We start from the raw sequence: 19107 nt of genomic DNA on the forward strand, positions 1-19107 counted from the left end.
TGGACTCTTCAATGAGGTAAAGGTTGACTTTTGTCATCGTTGAGAGACCGTTGTAAAAGGATTGCCATTAGGACTCGTTTTCCTTTTTCTAGTACCAATGATGATGATATTAATGATGATAATGATGATGATGATATTAATGACAATGAGCTTGATGTTGGACATGATTATGATGATGATGATATAGACCAAGAGCATGGACAAACCAAACTTGTGAGGAAATAAGGCATTCAAAATAACACTGGATATGGAATTATAGAATTTCAATTCTATTATGTTTAACCTTGAGCAGGTCACTTACCATCCCTGGGCGTGAGAGGGGCTTGGCCATGATCATCTCAAAGATCCCTTTCAGCTCCAAATCCTTTGCCTAATACATTCATGGGAGATTTGCAAAACACTTTTGAGCTATGTCATTTTATTAAGTAAATATACCTGGGCATTTTAAAAGGAAGGTAAAAGTTGGAATGGGGAAACAATATGGCTTGTAAGACCAGAAATGCCCTAGGGTTGGTCAGCTAAACAATATTTATCTAGGACTTTTTTGCTGTTGTTCCCAAATAGCCTTTTAGGCCTTCCTGTCATAAACTGATTATAAAAAATAATTTTGATTAGTGTATTATTTATCTGACAAATTGAAACTATTAGGAGTATGCCATCCTTATCACTTACACAAATATATATTTAGGGCATGCATTAACCTCGCTTAGAGTGTGTCCTTAAAACCTTTACGGAAATTAGTGGCTGAATATTGCCAGGTAGCCATTTTTCAATGTGAATATCTTTCACCATTTTAGCTTTTTCTCTCATTATACCAAATGCAATTAAGCCATATTATAGACTAATACCTTGTTAAGTTGCATTTATTAGATCAAAGCCAATTTGAGTTATGGGAACACATGCACCAAGAAGCAGTAAATTCCCTGTAAGCAGGCAACAAGGTAGTTCAAAGGTTTATAGCCTTCTCATCCTTGAAAAACCTGGGTTTGGCTCCTGGTTTATAGCAGCCATGCAAACCATGGTTAGTAAATACAAAGGCCAGCTTACATTTCTGAGCATGCTTCTGAGAAGATTAATTTAGACTCGTAGCTCCATATTGCAGATTTGGAGGAAGGAAGGCATGGTGGAAGCAAAATGTTTGCTTTCTTGTTTGGGATTTAACTATCCCTGAATCCTAAAGACAGGCTGATTTTTATGAACACCAAGTTTGTTTTCAAATGAAAAGTAAGGAGGAAAAAATCAGTTAATTGGTTCCCCTCCCAACCCCTCCCCTACATTATTTACAACATAGTTCTGAAAATAAACTATTCTGATAATATGCTCTCAATAACAGTCCACAAAGACCTAAGAACCAATTCAAGTAGGACTTCCAAAGATCTCATATTTGGAATTGTGTAAAAATAACAATTTCCATTGTGTTTGGAGCCCCTCAGTGACTGATTTAAGAGTTTTAACTGTTGTAAGAGTTAGCTACCTGCCCCCCCACACCCCCAAATAATTCATTACTGATGGTTATTCTGCCTTTGCAATTAATCAGGTTTAGAAAGGGCTTCATTTGGTGCATTTGTATTGTTTAAATAAATCTGGAAACACTAACCTTGTCACGTTCAGGGGTCGAGTGTGGGAATGAATCTTTAGACACAGAGGGTAAAATACTTCAAGGCGTATCCCCAAGAGATTTCAGCTGGACAATCAGAATTTATTTTCCAAGCGGATAGTGTACCCAGTGTAAGTGAGCACTGTGGCATGTTTTAAGGCCTCCTTAACCTGTCTCTGCAAATTGCATAAATCACAGCTATAAAGTCTTCCTATTCAACATGCCGGGGCTGAGGAGCACTGACCAGCTTTTGACCTCTTATTCTGGGCCCCCACTGACCCTAACTTAGAAGTTCAAGCGGTCAATAGCAGGTCACTGGGGGCAGTTTCAGAGTCTTTTTAATTCCAATTTGGCTACAGGATTAAATTTATGCAACACAGGTAATTTTTCCTGTTTTCTTAAAGTCTTCTCAGTTGCCAGAAAATGTATATGTCTCCTGAATTTAAGAACAAGATTAAAAAAAGACATCAAATCAAATTGAAAAAAAAATTAAACCAAATCAAAAAAAGAAAAAAAGAATCAAACTTTAAGTTGGTTTTCTGCTAGGCAACTCTACTTTAGTGTGTACCAAGATGGTCGTTTATCAGTATAATGGATCTACAGACAGCCTTAAACAATTGTCAAACATTCTTTTAAAAGCCATTAGTTTTTCAGCTAATATATATCTGTTTTGTGCATTTGTTGAACCCTTCACTTGTCACCGAAAAAGGCCTGTTAAACTAAGCAGGGCCCTGATCAGTTTTCAGTGAGCTCTGAGCCTCAGGGTTCACCTGGGTCACCCACAAGATTTATGAGGCCCAGGACCAGCATCTGATTGGGACTGTTAGTCCTGGAGAAAACTGACACTCCTTCCTTCTCCCTCCCTCCCCCAGCCCAACACACAAAGTCCAGGAACTTTCCTCGCTCGTTCCCAGTGGCTGCCAAAGAGGCAGCAAAATGGATGACCTGTACAGATACCAAAGTGGACAGCAATAAAAGGAGACGGATATGGACCAGCGGAGCGACGTGCCTCACTGCTGGGGTGACTGGCGAGGGGGGAGCAGGTTAAAAAAACACAGGAAAGTTATTTATATAAGCTTCAAGGACAAGGAGTCTGTCACTAGTTGCTTGAGGATTTAATCTTAAAGAACGACTCTTTCTCCTGGCTTCAATCATGCTCTAGTTGACAAAAAAAAAAAAAAAAGCTGAAAAGTTATTGTAATCACTACACACCTTTGTTTGTCGGCTTAAGTGCAGGAAATTGTATTAATGTTTTTGTCACCACAAGAGTGATTCCATGAAGGGGACTGAAAAATGTCAGAGCTCATGCCAGAAAAATGTAAGGTGACATACAAAAACAGAGCACACATTTCTAGACTGATTCAAAAGGACTAGAGCTCTTCATGATTCATAAGAGGGTTTGAAGTTCTAAACAATTAACTTTTTTTCCCTTATGGAAACAGAGGTAAGCTTTTAAAAGGACAGACTAACTTCTACATAGTCTCCAAAGGAATGCTCCAGTCATCAGGGATTGGCATTCCCGAAGTTCTGTCCTGGGCATTGTACTGCAAAGGCAAAGGGATTAGCAGAAACTGGGTTAAGTGGTTTTTATTTTATAATGATGAATATTTCATCTGAATCTTTTATTTTTTTTTGAGGTCATGTTTGGACTTGTGATTTCATCAGTGTAGAGAATCTTTGATGTGAAAATTCCCACTATTGGTGTAAGAAAGCAACTTGTTTATAATTTATAGTTTTATATATATATATAATATTTATATATATTTATATGTATATTTATAATTTATAGTTTAGCCTGGGGCACCATGAGGTTTAGTGACTTGCACAGGGTCACACAACTAATATATGTCAGAGGCAGGATTTAAACTCAGATCATCCAGACTCCGAGACCAGCATTCTACAGTCTCTCTGTCTCTGTCTTTCTCTCTCTCTCTCTCTCTCTCTCTCTCTCTCTCTCTCTCTCTCTCTCTGTCTCTTCTCTTTCCTTCCCTATCTTTTCTTTCTCTATCTCTTTCTGTCTCTCTGTCTCTCTCTCTGTCTCTCTCTCTGTCTCTCTCTCTCTCTCTCTCTCTCTCTCTCTCTGTCTCTCTCTCTCTCTCCCTCTTTGTATCAGTCTCTTTCTCTATCTCTGTTTGACTGGCTGACTCTCTGTCTATCTCTCTCCCCTTGCCCCTTTATGTCTAATCCATTCCATGACCAGATAAGGGAAGGGTAAGACCTATAGACACAGGCCTCCAAACTCTTGGCTCCCTGTCTCATCTTTCTGGCACATTGAATGCAGGCCAGACTCCTAGTCTCCATCAAGCAGAAGCCACAGAAACTATTCCACAAGGTATATACTCAAAGAAGATATCTGCCATGTATATTTCAAATTTTAAAGTATCTATCTCTCTATCTATCTATATATGTATATACATATATATGTAGTCCATGAAAAATAAGACACCAGAGATAAACTTTCTTGATGACACTCTGATCATTAATATTGAGAGAAATAAAATCAGTAGATGCATATTTGTCAAAGGTGTTTGCTGCTTTTATGGAGAAGACATGGCATAGAGGCCAAGTCATAGAGCGATTCCCTACCACAGAGATTTCCTCTACATGCTCCTGTTTGCAGATGGCATTATGCTAGTTGCATCAAGTCTCAGAACACAGCAGAATCTTCTGGATGAGATCGGTGTTGAGTTTAAAAAGTTTCGCCTAACTATACACACAGAAAAAATATAATAATAATAATTGAATGAAGAATATCTATTGTACAGGCTTTAGGTGCATTTGGATGGACAATCTATAAAGTCTGTCATATATGTATTATTAAATATATATATATACACAGAGAGAGAGAGAGAGAGATTGTTGTTATTCATACTTCATTTGAAGAAGACCAATGTTAAACATGTATATGTGTGTGTGTACATGTGTATGTGTGTAGTTATCTACTTATAATTAGAAAGGGACCAATGACAGAAATTATCTTGTCCCAGAAATGTTACTCATGAGTAATTTGATTAGATGGAATATTTACCTATTTGCTGGAATTTTTGAGTATGGATTAGTTAATCCAGATCTTATTTATTTATGAATACACATACTGACACACTGTATAGATGGTGTCTTATATTTGTATGTCTAATAAATATATACATATTTATATAGAGAGACAGAAACAGAGAGATAGAGCTGGAGAGAAAGACATTGAAAATGAATAATGAATGAAGTCCAGATTCAAAAGGAGAAAGTAGATTGAATTACTTCTGGAAAATTGAAAAATTCTCTTAATGGTCCCAAACATTTTTTTCGGGGGGGGGTGGGGGTGGGGAATACTTTAAAATACCAATATCCTTCCTGGAATGTGGTATGTATGGCTATGAGCCACACAATGCTACAGTCTGACAAATTGAAATCAAGCATCACTGAAAGGGCAATAGAGAGGCATATGGTGGGTGTGAATGGGCCGCAACAAAACACAAACAATGAATTACATGGAAGTATTGTGAGAGAGCTAATCAAAGATGTGCAATAAAAAATTGGACTGGTAACTGCAAAAGTAAGGAATAAGTAACAGAAAGTCAATATACTCCATTGATAGCCTTGTGTTGCCTGGAGAATTGAAGAAGTCTCCCAACACATTGGGTCAATGCTTATAGAAGACAAACTTAAAGAAAGACATGAATAAAAGTAACCCAGAATGAGCAGGTAGGGATAAATTTCAATCTACATCCTTGGGGGAAATGCCCACATCAGTGAATTCACATATCCATTTGATAAAAGTTCATCTAACATTGAGAAAAGCTAATCTCTGAATCTAAAGAAGCCAGTCTTTATTAAATCTAAGGAAGAAAATTGACATGAACAAAGGAATAATTTTCAAGATTTCTTTCCTTTTACACTCAATGTGTTTATTTGCTTTCTGGGGCTCATTCTGAATTCTTCTGCATTATGTAAATGAGATATAAATATAAAATGTGATCAGTGTGGTTGGAAGTGATTATGCACTCAGCCATGTCAGGAATAATGGCAGATTCCCCCGATCATGACTTTACATGTGATCATAATAGGCCTACTGTGCTCTGATTCTGAGGTTTCCTTCAGTAAATATGATCTAATGTTCCATTATCTTGCAGTTGATGAAAATGGGGCTGAATAAATATTTGTTTTAGTGTTTTCTGATGTCCTACTTTGTAATATTCCTGTTTTTTAGGATAAACATCTAAGACAATTTCACAGTAACCTAAATACTGGTCAGGTTCATAGTTTAAACAGTGGTAAAATAATGTTGTCCTTCCTGTGCTAGACTCCCAATTTTGCCACCAACAATCAGTATCCTTTGGCAGCTTGGAGTGTGTGAAGGGAGTGAGTATCATTTTAATACACATTTAAAGGGCAGCCATAACACCTGTTGATGATAACAATGGTGGCAGTGGAATGGGGGTTGTTGTCTAGGAAATGAAGCATGCCATTGCATAAACTTATATTTTCACCCAGGTCAATTAAATGAACCTCTGTTTGGCCAGGTTTGGGTTTTTTTTTATTTTGGGGGCTGGGGGGATATGTTAAAAATAATTGATAAGTGAAAATAGTAGCAGTCATTTGCTGTTCATATAAAAACTGTCCTCATGCAACACTGATTATTCTAACTCAATTAGACTTGTCTTTTCCTGGTACTTGTAATTTTTTCATTAAAAATAGTTTAAGGCATCTTGTCAAATAAGTAGAAGGAACTTAACAACCCCAGGTTGCTCTTGATAGCTGTCTTCCACTCGGGAGGCAAATAGGCAACATGAATTATAAGTATTGTTTTCTCAGTTATTATCCCAAGCTGTGAGGCAGTCTAGTGTAGTGGATGGAGAAATAGTTTTGTCAGTCAGTCAATAAGTTTAAACAATAAGTTTATTAATTGCCTCCTATGTTCTAGATACTGTGCCCTGTACTCTACTCTGGGGATACAAAACGACATGAGATGGTCTCTGCCTTCAAGGAGATCACAACTTAATGGCGAAGATAACAAGCAAGTAAATATGTACAAATGTTTATATAACAGACAATTAAAAGAGAGAAAATCCTAGAATTAAGAGGGGTTGGGAAAGATTTCCTGAAGAAGATGGGCTCTTATTTGGAACTTAAGGGAAGCCAGTAGGCAGAGATGAAGAAGGAGAGCATTCAAGGACCGGGAGACAGCCAGAGAAAATTCCTGGATACAGAAAGACTGGGTTCAAGTCCCAAGTCTACTGGATGTGTAAGCCTAGAAAAATATGTAACCTCTCACTGCTTTGTGCAACTCCCAAAGACTATAAGTAGCACAGGTGCCACCTTAATTGGTAAAGGGAATTTCCTAATGGGGAAATGCTCTCTACTGATGAAATCATAGATACAGTCCCTATTCCCTATCTCATGGAAGATTACCTGTTTATTTAGTGAAGATTTCCACCAATCATCCCATTTGCCACTGATAAAAAGATTCCTGACTAGAGGATGAACTCAACACATTTGGCATACTTTTAACGAGTCAAGTCAACAAGCATTTATTAAGCACCTACTGTGCCACAGACACTATCCTGCAATCTCGTTAACAACTATTTTCAAAAGTATACCCTCAACATTAGAGATTCTCCCAAAGCTAATATATTTTAAATGTTTTCCTTGTCACTGATACACAAATTATACCCCAGATAACCACCTAATATTCAGTAGTGAATCAGAGAGCTCACAGAGGGGCTAGAGAATAGTTTCAAAACCCTCAGACCATGCTAAGTGGCTACAAATGGAAGCATTTGCTTTGCCAAAATAATCAAAATCATATGTTAATAGACTTCTAGAGTTAGAAGGAATCTGAGAGATCACTTAGTACAAAACCCTCATTTTTAAAAGACGAACATACTGAAACCGAGAGTCCTGAAGTGAGTTGCCCAAGGTCACTCAGCTAAGATGCAATAAAACTGAGAGTAGGAACAAGCATATTCCACTAGACTAGTGCTTCCTTTCAAAAACATTTATCCATGAAACACATGTTTTCTTCAAAGTCCTGAGTTTAATTTTAAAAAATTAAAAACAATAGTTCAATATTCAAAATTTTTGTGATTTCAGGTATTGCTTCCATGGATATTGCTGACAGAACTTTTCTGTCTAAATAAACCATCCCTATGACTTGCTATACTCAGTCAGCCCACAAGTATTTATTAAGCACCTACTACATACCAGACATTGTGCTAAGCTCTGGGAATGTAAATATAATAAAAAGAAAGAAAGATAGTCCCTGTTCTCAAAAAAAGTTACATTCTAATGGGGGAATTAAACACATGAAAGGAAGCTGAAAAGCAAGGAGTTTGGAAGAGGTGCCTGGCATGGGGACATGATGGATCAGTTCAGATTGCAGTCTGGTGAGAACTGAAAGGATGGTTGGCCTGTGTTCCCTCTTTAAATAGAAGTTCTGGGAGAAGCCATCCAGTCAGTCAATCAGTCAGTGCTAGGGAAAAAAAGAAAGGAAAAGTCAAACTTTAGTCTTGAAGAACTCATAGTTTAATGGGGAACAACAAATTTAAAGAGAAGTGTCATCCTAGTAGCAAGCATTCTGGATGGTAAAGTGAAAAGCAAAACTAAACACAAAATTGAGGGTTTAAGAATCTGAGATAGAATACCAGCTCTGGCAATTACTAACTGTGAGACCATAAGTCAGCAGTTTCACCATAATGGACCTCCATTTCATCATCTTTAAAATAAGCATTTTGGATTGATGATCTCAACTGTCCATTCATACTCTCCAAATGAGCTGGGCTAAATGTTAAATGATATACAGTCAAGCCATATACTAAAGACCTTTCTAGATTGATAAATCTTAACAGGACATGGATTTTGCTGCCATAGTCTTTGAGAACCCAAGGTCCCTTGAAATTAAATTCAATTAATTCAATAAACACCACATTCAAGGTATTCAACTTAATGCTGGAGATATGAAAACAGAAACAAAGGAATCCCTGACTTCTTATTAAGTAGATTACATTCTACTACAATTACATAATATGTACCCAGATAAGTATACACAGATAATTTCAAGATGGATAAAGTCATTAAAAACTAGGTAGAATCAGGAAAGATTTTCTCATGTTGGAAACAATCAGTGGGTAGAACCAAGATGGCAGCTGGAAAGCAGGGACTTGCTTAAGATCCCCTCCAGGTCCCTCCAAACACCTATAAAAAATGGCTCTGAACAAATGCTAGAGCTGCAGAACCCACAAAATACCAAAGGGAGGCTTGGCTCCAGCCCAGGACAGCCTGGACGGTCTCTTGGAAGGGTCTATCACATGGAGCTGGGAGTGGAGCAGATCCCAGTGTGGGCCATACCAGGACCAACCAAACCAGGATCTAGGCAGAACAGGCCCTAGCACCCTGAATCAGTGAGCTGTGGCAGTAACCAGACTTCTCAACCCACAAACACTAAAGACAACAGAGAAGGTTAGTGGGAAAAACTTCTGGGACACAGGTGAAAGGAGTTGGCAGTTTGCCACCACCCCAGGGGTAGCAGAGGTGGTGCAGCTCTGAGGCTGCTTCCAGAGCTACAGCTGCAGTTGCTTCTGGCCCCAGGCCCACCCGGTGGGAGGAATTAAGCAGCAGATTAGAGCAGGATTGCAAAGCCTGCTTTGCCCTGCCTGGGATCTGGGCCACAATCCTGGTTGGTTGTTCTTGTGGGAGAAGAAGTACTGGTGTTTCAGAGCTTGCTGTGTAGAAATAGCTCTAAAAATAGGAGCACAGACCCTCAAGCTTGGTACAAAGTACTCTCTACTCTACAAGCAGTCATAGCCCGACAAAAAGCTCAAGGGTCAAGTAGTTGGCTGGGAACATGAACAGGCAGCAAAAATGGTCTCAGATTCAGACTCAGACATTGGAATCTTTTCTTGGCAACAAAGAAGACAAAAACATACAACCAGAAGATGTCAACAAAGTCAAAGAGCCTACATCAAAAGCCTCTAAGAAAAATATGAATTGGTCTCAGGCCATGAAAGAGCTCAAAAAGGATTTGGAAAAGCAAGTAAGAGAAGTAGAGGAAAAATTGGGAAGAGAAATGAGAGTGATGAGGGAAAACCATGAAAAACAAGTCAATGACTTGCTAGAGAAGACCCCAAAATACTGAAGAAAATAACACCTTAAAAATAAACTAGCTCAAATGGCAAAAGAACTCCAAAAAGCCAATGAGGAAAAGAATGCCCTGAAAGGCAGAATTAGCCAAATGGAAAAGGAGGTCCAAAAGACCACTAAAGAAAATACCACCTTAAAATGATACTGGAGCAAGTGGAAGCTAGTTACTTTATGAGAAATCAAGATATTATAAAACAGAACCAAAGGAATGAAAAAAATGGAAGACAATGTGACATATCTCATTGGAAAAACCACTGATCTGGAAAACAGATCCAGGAGAGATAATTTTTTTTTTTTGACAAGAAATACAAAGTATTTTATTTTTTTTTTATCCACCCTCATTTACTTTTTTTTTTTAAATGCAATTTATTTATTTAACATATTTGGTTTTCAGCATTGATTTTCACAACAGTTTGAATTACAAATTTTCTCCCCATTTCTACCCTCCCCCCCACTCCAAGATGGCTTATATTCTGGTTGCCCTGTTCCCCAGTCAGCCCTCCCCTCTATCACCCCCCTCCCCTCTCATCCCCTTTTCCCTTCCTTTCTTGTAGGGCAAGATAAATTTCTACGCCCCATTGCCTATGTATCTTATTTTTTAGTTGCATACAAAAACTTTTTTTGTTTTTGAACATCTGATTTTAAAACTTTGAGTTCCAAATTCTCTTCCCTCTTCCCTTCCCACCCACCCTCCCTAAGAAGTTGAGCAATTCAACCTAGGCCACACATGTATTATTATGTATAACCCTTCCACAATACTCATGTTGTGAAAGGCTAACTACATTTTGCTTCTTCCCAACCCATCCCGCTTTATTGAATTTTCTCCCTTGACCCTGTCCCCTGTCCAAAGTGTTTGTTTTGATTACCTCCACCCCCATCTGCCCTCCCCTGCATCATCCCCCCGCCTTTTATTTTTTTTTTATCTTCCTCCCTCTTCTTTCCTGTGGGGTAAGATACCCAACTGAGTATGTATGGTATTCCCCCTCAGGCCAAATCTGATGAGAGCAAGGTTCACTCATTCCCCGCTCACCTGCCCTCTCCCCTCTTCCCATAGAACTGCTTCCTCTTGCCACCTTTATGTGAGATAATCCACCCCATTCTATCTCTCCCTATCTCCCTCTCTCAGTATGTTACTCTCTCATGCCTTAATTTCATTTTATTTCTTTTAGATATCTTCCCTTCATCTTCAACTCACCCTGTGTCTGCTCTCTCTCTTTTACATATATATATATATATACACATACATATATAAACACATATATAACATATATACATATACATACACATACATACATATACACATAGATATATACATAACAACACATTCACTTATATATATACATAAACATATATATATATATATACATATATGCATATTCCCTTCAACTACCCTAATACTGAGGTCTCATGAATCATACTCATCATCTTTCCATGTAGGAATGTAAACAAAACAGTTCAACTTTAGTAAGTCCCTTGCAATTTCCGTTTCTTGATTACCTTTTCATGCTTCTCTTGATTCTTGTATTTGAAAGTCAAATTTTCTATTCAGTTCTGCTCTTTTCACTGAGAAAGCTTGAAAGTCCTCTATTTTATTGAAAATCCATATTTTGCCTTGGAACATGATACTCAGTTTTGCTGGGTAGGTGATTCTAAGTTTTAATCCTAGCTCCATTGACCTCCGGAATATCGCATTCCAAGCCCTTCGATCTCTTAATGTAGAAGCTGCCAGATCTTGGGTTATTCTGATTGGGTTTCCACAATACTCAAATTGTTTCTTTCTGGCTGCTTGCAGTATTTTCTCCTTGATCTGGGAGCTCTGGAACTTGGCAACAATATTCCTAGGAGATTTCTTTTTGGGATCTATTTGAGGAGGCGATCGATGGATTCTTTCAATTTCTATTTTGCCCTGTGGCTCTAGAATATCAGGGCAGTTCTCCTTGATAATTTCCTGAAAGATGGTATCTAGGCTCTTTTTTTGATCATGGCTTTCAGGTAGTCCACTAATTTTTAAATTATCTCTCCTGGATCTATTTTCCAGGTCAGTGGTTTTTCCAAGGAGATATTTCACATTGTCTTCCATTTTTTCATTCCTCTGGTTCTGTTTTATAATATCCTGATTTCTCATAAAGTCACTAGCTTCCACTTGCTCCAATCTAATTTTTAAAGTAGTATTTTCTTCAGTGGTCTTTTGGACCTCCTTTTCCATTTGGCTAATTCTGCTTTCAAGGCATTCTTCTCCTCATTGGCTTTTTGGAGCTCTTTTGTCATTTGAGTTAGTCTGTTTTTTAAGGTGTTGTTTTCTTCAGTGTATTTTTCAGTATTTTTTTGGGTCTCCTTTAGCAAGTCATTGACTTGTTTTTCATGGTTTTCTCGCATCCTTCTCATTTCTCTTCCCAATTTTTCCTCTACTTCTCTAACTTGCTTTTCCAAATCCTTTTTGAGTTCTTCTATGGCCTGGAGCCAGTTCATGTTTTTCTTGGAGGCTTTGGTTGTAGGCTCTATGACTTTGTTGTCTTCTTTAGGCTGTATGTTTTGGTCTTCTTTGTCACCAAAGAAAGAATCCAAAGTCTGAGACTGAATCTGGGCGCGTTTTCGCTGCCTGGCCATATTTCCAACCAACTAACTTGACCCTTGAGTTTTTCAGTGGGGTATGACTGCTTGTAGACTAACGAGTTCTATGTTCTACGTTTGGGGGGGAGGTGCCAGCTCTGTCAGAGCCAGCACTCCTCCTTCCCCAAGGACCCCCAGTACAGACTGGGCTTAGATCTTCAGCAGGCTGTTGCACTCCTGCTCTGATCCGCCACTTAATTCCTCCCACCAGGTGGGCCTGGAGCAGGAAGTAACAACAGCTGTAGCTGCCCCCACCTCCGCTGCCCCCGGGGCTGGAAGCCCGAACCGCGAACTCCTTCCACTCCCGCAGCTTTTCACACTAACCTTCTCCGCAGTCTTTGGTGTTTGTGGGTCGAGGGGTCTGGTAACTGCCGCAGCTCACTGAATCAGGGCGCTAGGGCCCCCTGCGCCCGGCTTCTGGTCTGGATCGTCCACACCGCTCAGGCTGGGCTCTGCTCCACTCCGTTCCCAGCTCCCAGCTCCGTGTGGAATAGACCTCACTCAGAGTCCATCCAGGCTGTCCTGGGCTGGAGCCCTGCTTCCCTCTGCTGTTCTGTGGGTTCTGCCGTTCTAGAATTGGTTCAGAGCCATTTTTATAGGTTTTTGGAGGGACTCGGGTACGGAGCTCACTCTAGTCCGTGCTTACCAGCCGCCATCTTGGCTCCGCCCCCAGGAGAGATAATTTAAAAATTATTGGACTACCTGAAACCCATGATCAAAAAAAGAGCCTAGATATCATCTTTCAAGAAATTATCAAGGAGAACTACCCTAATATCCTAGAGCCAGTGGGTAAAAAGAAATTGAAAGGATCCACCAATTACCTCCTGAAAAAGATCCCCAAAAGAAAATTCCTAGGAATATTGTTGCCAAATTCCAGAGCTCCCAGATCAAGAAAAAAATACTGCAAGCAGCCAGAAAGAAACAATTTGAGTATTGTGGAAACACAATCAGAATAATACAAGATCTAGCAGCTTCTACATTAAGGGATCAAAGGGCTTGGAATATGATATTCCAGAGGTCAAAGGAGTTAGGATTAAAACTAGGAATCACCTACCCAGCAAAACTGAGTATAATGCTCCAAGAGAATATATGGATTTTCAATAAAATAAAGGACTTTCAAGCTTTCTCAGTGAAAAGACCAGAGCTGAATAGAAAAGTGACTTTCAAACACAAGAATCAGGAGAAGCATAAAAAGGTAAACAAGAAATAGAAATCATAAGGGACTTACTAAAGTTGAACTGTTTTGTTTACATTCCTACATGGAATTCACAAGTATAATTCATGAGACCTCAGTATTAGGGTAGCTGAAGGGAATATACACATATATATAGACAGAGGGCACAGGGTAAGTTGAATATGAAGGGATGATACCTAAAAAAATAAAATCAAATTAAGGGATGAGAGAGGAATATATTGAGAGAGGGAGAAAGGGAGAGATAGAATGGGGTAAATTATCTCACATAAAAGTGGCAAAGAAAAAGCAGTTCGTTGGGAGGGAAGAGGGGCAGGCGAGAGGGAATGAGTGAATCTTGCTCTCATCGGATTTGACTTGAGGAGGGAATAACATACACACTCAATTGGATATCTTACCCCATGGGAAAGAAGGAGGAAGGGGATAAAAAGGGGGGACGATAGAAGGGAGGGCAGATAGGAGGAGGAGGTAATCAAAAGCAAGCACTTTAGCAAAGCGACAGGGTCAAGGGACAAAACTGAATAAAGGGGGATAGGATAGGAGGGAGCAAAATAGTTTGTCTTTCACAACATGAGTATTGTGGAAGGGTTTTACGTGATGATACATGTGTGACCCATGTTGAATTGCTTGCCTTCTTAGGAGGGGTTAGTGCAGATTGAAGAGGGGAGAAAATTTTGAACTCAAGGTTTTAAAATCAGATGTTCAAAAAAAAGTTGTTTTTGCATGCAACTGGGAAATAATATATACAGGCAATGGGGCATAGAAATCTATCTTGCCCTACAAGAAAGTAAAGGAAAAGGGGATGGGGGGAGTGGGGTGACAGAAGGGAAGGCCAACTGGGGAACAGGGAAATCAGAATATATGCTATCTTGAAGTGTGTTGGGGGGAGGGTAGAAATGGGGAGAAATTTTGTAATTCAAAATCTTGTCGAAATCAGTGCTGAAAATGAAAAATATTAAATAAATAATAACAATCAGTAGGTCAGTCAACAAGCATTGACTAAGTGTTCACTGCGAGTCAGGCACTGTACTAGATGCTAGGGATAAAAAAGGCATGTATATGTGTATCTATCTATCTATCTAGATATAGATATGTATATATATATATGTGGGGATATATATATATATGTATAGGTATATCTATATACATATAGATATGTATATATATGTGTGTGTGTGTCTGTGTATGTATAATCATATACATGACTATATACACACATTTATATACATACATGCATAGACACATATATGTATGTATGTATGTATAATGTTTTTCCTAATGGAGAAGAATACACGAAAAATTTCTAAGTATATACAAAATATATGTTGTTACTCTTGTTTGTCCTTCAGTCTTGAAGAGGACCATGACATCAGCAAGGTAATGCTATGAATTGCAAGTAAGAGAAGGCTGTGCAAAGTCACCAGGCTCACTCTCTCCTCAGCAGTCATTTGGGTCAAGTGTCATGATACAGATCAAGATGACTGGAGATGATCCTGGATGCAGACCTTGGGAAAACTTGGCCTATTTAAGCTAAAGTATTTCTGAGTTCTCACTTTGACTGAGAGCAATGCCCATTCAGTGAGTAAGGTTAGGTAAGAAATGAGCCAAGGAATGACTGATTTTACCTAATCAAAAAAATAAAATCAATCTGGAAGGGGAAGACTCTCAGAATTTCTTGCCAAAGTAGAAAAAATTACAATTTGCATTCACTCTGACCCATAAGGGCCCAAACAATGACAACTATGTGGGGATTGGTTTGGGACCTATTGTTGGCCAGTCAATGAGAGCCAGAATGATACTGGGTTTAAGGCTTGGTCCTTCAGAAAAATAGTATTTACAGAGTAGATGGATAGTAATCTCAGTAGGAAGGGACTGAAGACAAGGTGGGAACTGGGAAAAGTCTCTTGCAGGTGGTAGGATTTGAGCTGAGTCTCTTAATGTTATTGGTTTTTCTTTTCATTGTCCTTCACTTCTATGTATTTGCATTCCCAATCAGTTGTTCTATCTTTCATTTGTTTGGTGAGGTTTGCCCTTGTGGTTTCAAGTTGTTCTATTTTACTAATTATTTCTGCTGTGCAAGTCATAAATTATGCTTTCACAATTCATATTGCTCCTTTAAACCATTCAGTAACATCCTGCTGTGGTTCCATGTTCTCTTGAGAATTCACAGGGTACTCTGCCTCATCAGGTATTGATTCATTTTCCTGTTTTAAAATATTTACTCATATATATTTTACAATATTTATACAGATGTAATATTTTATAATATTACACTTATTTTACAATATTTATTCAGATGGCTGGACTCATTTAGCTGACCTGCAGACCATACTCCTTTATCTTATTGATATCTCCCCTGTTAGTTTATCTGTTTTTTTCAGTCGAGCTCTTTGAGCTTCTTTGTTTGTTTTTCTACATAAGATCTTTGTTAATTTCAGTCATTTCCCCCCTTATATTCCCTTATTATTCACTTTCTAAATCTTTCTCCTTTAATTGCAGTTTCCCTAGGGGTTAGACCTCAAATCTCTCTCAGCCTCTTCCTATACAGTGTCTGCTTCAAATGACTCCCAGAATGTTAGAACTAGCCCAGTTAGATGCAATCAATATTCCTTGAGGCTGAATGGAGCACCACTGTTCGTTCCTTGGTTCTACACCTGAGTACTGTAGCAGTAATCCCGCACTGCAGTACCAGTCAGAGTACATTTTCCACCTTTTGTTTGTCCTGGAATTGAGAAGAAGAGGAAGGGAGTGTTGAGAGTTGAGTTCTGTTGCATGCTCATAGTTGGATTAACTTGTGTATCCTTACAGGCAGTGTGGTGGGTAGTGGAAAAAAGAGGACTAAATTAGTACTAGGGGTTGATGACTAGCCTCAACCTGGTGTTAGTTTGATCAGGTTTTTATGTCATTGATGTTTTCGGTATCTTAGACTGTGGGCAGCTGAAATTTCCTTTTCTCTTGCAAATGATTCCTCTTTTGGAGATGTTTGAGAAGTAATGAGGATAAGGGAAAGTGTTTAGTCACCCAGAACAAAACTTGAGCTGAGTCCTGAAGGAGGTGTTATTAGTGGTGTCTTTCAGTTATTTCAGTTATGTCTGACTCTTTGTGACCCCATTTGCGAGTGTTTTTGGACAAAGATGACTTGCTATTTCCTTCTCCAGCTCATTTTACAGATGAGGAAACTTAGGTAAACAGGGCTAAGTGACTTGTCCAGGTTCATACAGCTGGTAAGTGTCTAAGGCCAAATTTGAACTCAGAAAGATGAGTCTTCTTGACTCCATCCCAACGCTCTATCTACTGTGACACCAGCTGCCCCTTGAAGAAAGTATGTGAATCCGAAAGACAGAGGTAAAGAGAGAAGATATTCCAGGCTTGTGAAACAGCCAGTTGAAAGGCACAGAAATGGGAATGTTGTGTGAAAAGAATAGAAAGAAGCAGGCCAATGTACCTGGATCATAGAGTTCACAGACAGGCATAAAGTATAAGAAGACTAGAAATATAGGAAGAAACCAGATTGTGAAGATATTTAAACTCCAAGAAGAGGATACTATGTTTTATCCTAGAAGTAATAGGAAGCCACAGGACTGTATTGAATGGGAGGGGACAGGAAAACAGTCTGCCCTACGCTTTAGGAAAATCACTTTGGCAGCTGAGTGGAGCGTGGGTGGGAGTGAAGAGAGATAGGAAGCAGGGACACCGGATCCACAGCTAAGTAATAATCTAGAGGAGAATTGGTTGATTGGTTGTCGTCCTTCATTCTCAAAGAGGACCAAAATGACATCTCTATGCTAGAGTCAAGTTTCAATGTGTGTGACTGCGGCCGATCAGACCAATATGATCTCGGAATGCTCTACCACAGGTCAGGAACAAATAGTCCGTGTGAATATTTGGAATGGATTAATAAGGGTCTAAACTACGTTGATGGCTATGTTAGTAGAGAAAAGGGAACATAAAGTAGAGCCATGAAGATAGAAACAAGAAGACATGACAAAACATGAACATGGGTATGCGGATGAGTGAAGGATGGTTGTGAGTGTGATTTGCTGGGAGGATTGTTTTGTACCAGACAGATATAGAAAAGTTTGAAAGGGGAAGGTTCCAGGGAATAGATGATGAGTTCGGTTTTGGAAGTGCTGAGTTTTCAGGTATCTAAGGAACATTCAGTTCAATATGTCTAAAGGACAGGTGGAGATGCAGAAATGGAACCCAGGAGAGAGACGAGGGTGAGATATATAGATGGTGGAACCATCAACATAAAGGTTGTTACTGAAGGCATGGGGGAGCTGATGAGATCACTAATTGAAACCGTATAGTGGGAAAAGAGAAGAGGGCTCAGGAAGGAGCCATGGAGGACGTCCATGATTAGTCCACATGGCATAGATGAAGATCCAGCAAAGTGTTTCTTTTGAGTTTTGAGTTAAGTTAGGAATTTGGGCAGGTAGGTGGCACAGTGGATAGAGCCCTGGGTCTGGAATCAGGAAGACCTGAGTTCAAATGTGACCTCAGATGTGAAGTACCTGCATAACCTTCGGCAAACCACTTAGCCTCACTTGCCTCTGTTCCTCATCTGTAAAATGATCTAGAGAGGGAAATGGCTAACCATTCCAGTATCTTTGCTAAGAAAACCCAAGATGGGGTTGTAAAGAGTTGGACATGACTGAAATGACTGAACAACAGCAAGGAATTCTACAAGGCCGAGATGAGGAGAAGGTGTGTCCCTTAGAGAGCAGCCTGTGCAAAAGACACAGATGAGCCAAGGCATACCATTTATAGGGAGAAGCTAATAAACCAGTTTTCCTAGAACAGAGAATGTATTAGGGGGGATAATAAATAATAAAATAGGAGAAGATGGCAGAATTTTAAAGGAAGTTCTTTTTTTATGAAATCTTTTTGTATGTATATACACACACATATTTATATTTATATATGCATATAGTTACTCACATAGTTGACGATAGCATTGTCAGCTTAACAGAATAGTAATATTTATCATCATCTCCAAATAAGTTATCTTATTGCGTAGATCTCTTCCCAGAAAAAGATATTTACCAGAAATTTGTCTGCTCAACTTAACTACTTACTGGGACTCTGACTAGTGATTATCTAATGAAGAGTTCATGTATACGGCTATGAGTACATAACACAAAGTACAGAACAAAGTTGGCAGACATATTGTCAAGTAGCTACTTTTAGTAATGAGTTAAGGTGATTTTCTATCAACTCCTTACTTCCCCTTTGAGAGTGGAAGATAAAATCTATGCATAACTATACATATAGTTAGTAAAACAAATAGCACAAAAAAATAGAATCCACTGATACAACACAACAAACATTGATTAACTACCTACTATGTGCAGATCACCAGTCATACTTTTTCCTAATTATGTGGATGGCTACATTATGACTATGCAATCTGCAATCTGACTGTATGATTACCAATAATCATTCAGACCCATTGCTGCAGTCACAACAATGTGGGCCACTTCATCTATGCTGACATCCACATTCTATCTTTTCCCCTAGATATAGCCAGTGTGCAAAAACACAATTTTATTCTCTAAAATTGCTTTATTTTTTA

This window comes from Trichosurus vulpecula, chromosome 1 (assembly GCF_011100635.1).
Source record: "Trichosurus vulpecula isolate mTriVul1 chromosome 1, mTriVul1.pri, whole genome shotgun sequence".
Lineage (NCBI taxonomy): Eukaryota > Metazoa > Chordata > Mammalia > Diprotodontia > Phalangeridae > Trichosurus > Trichosurus vulpecula.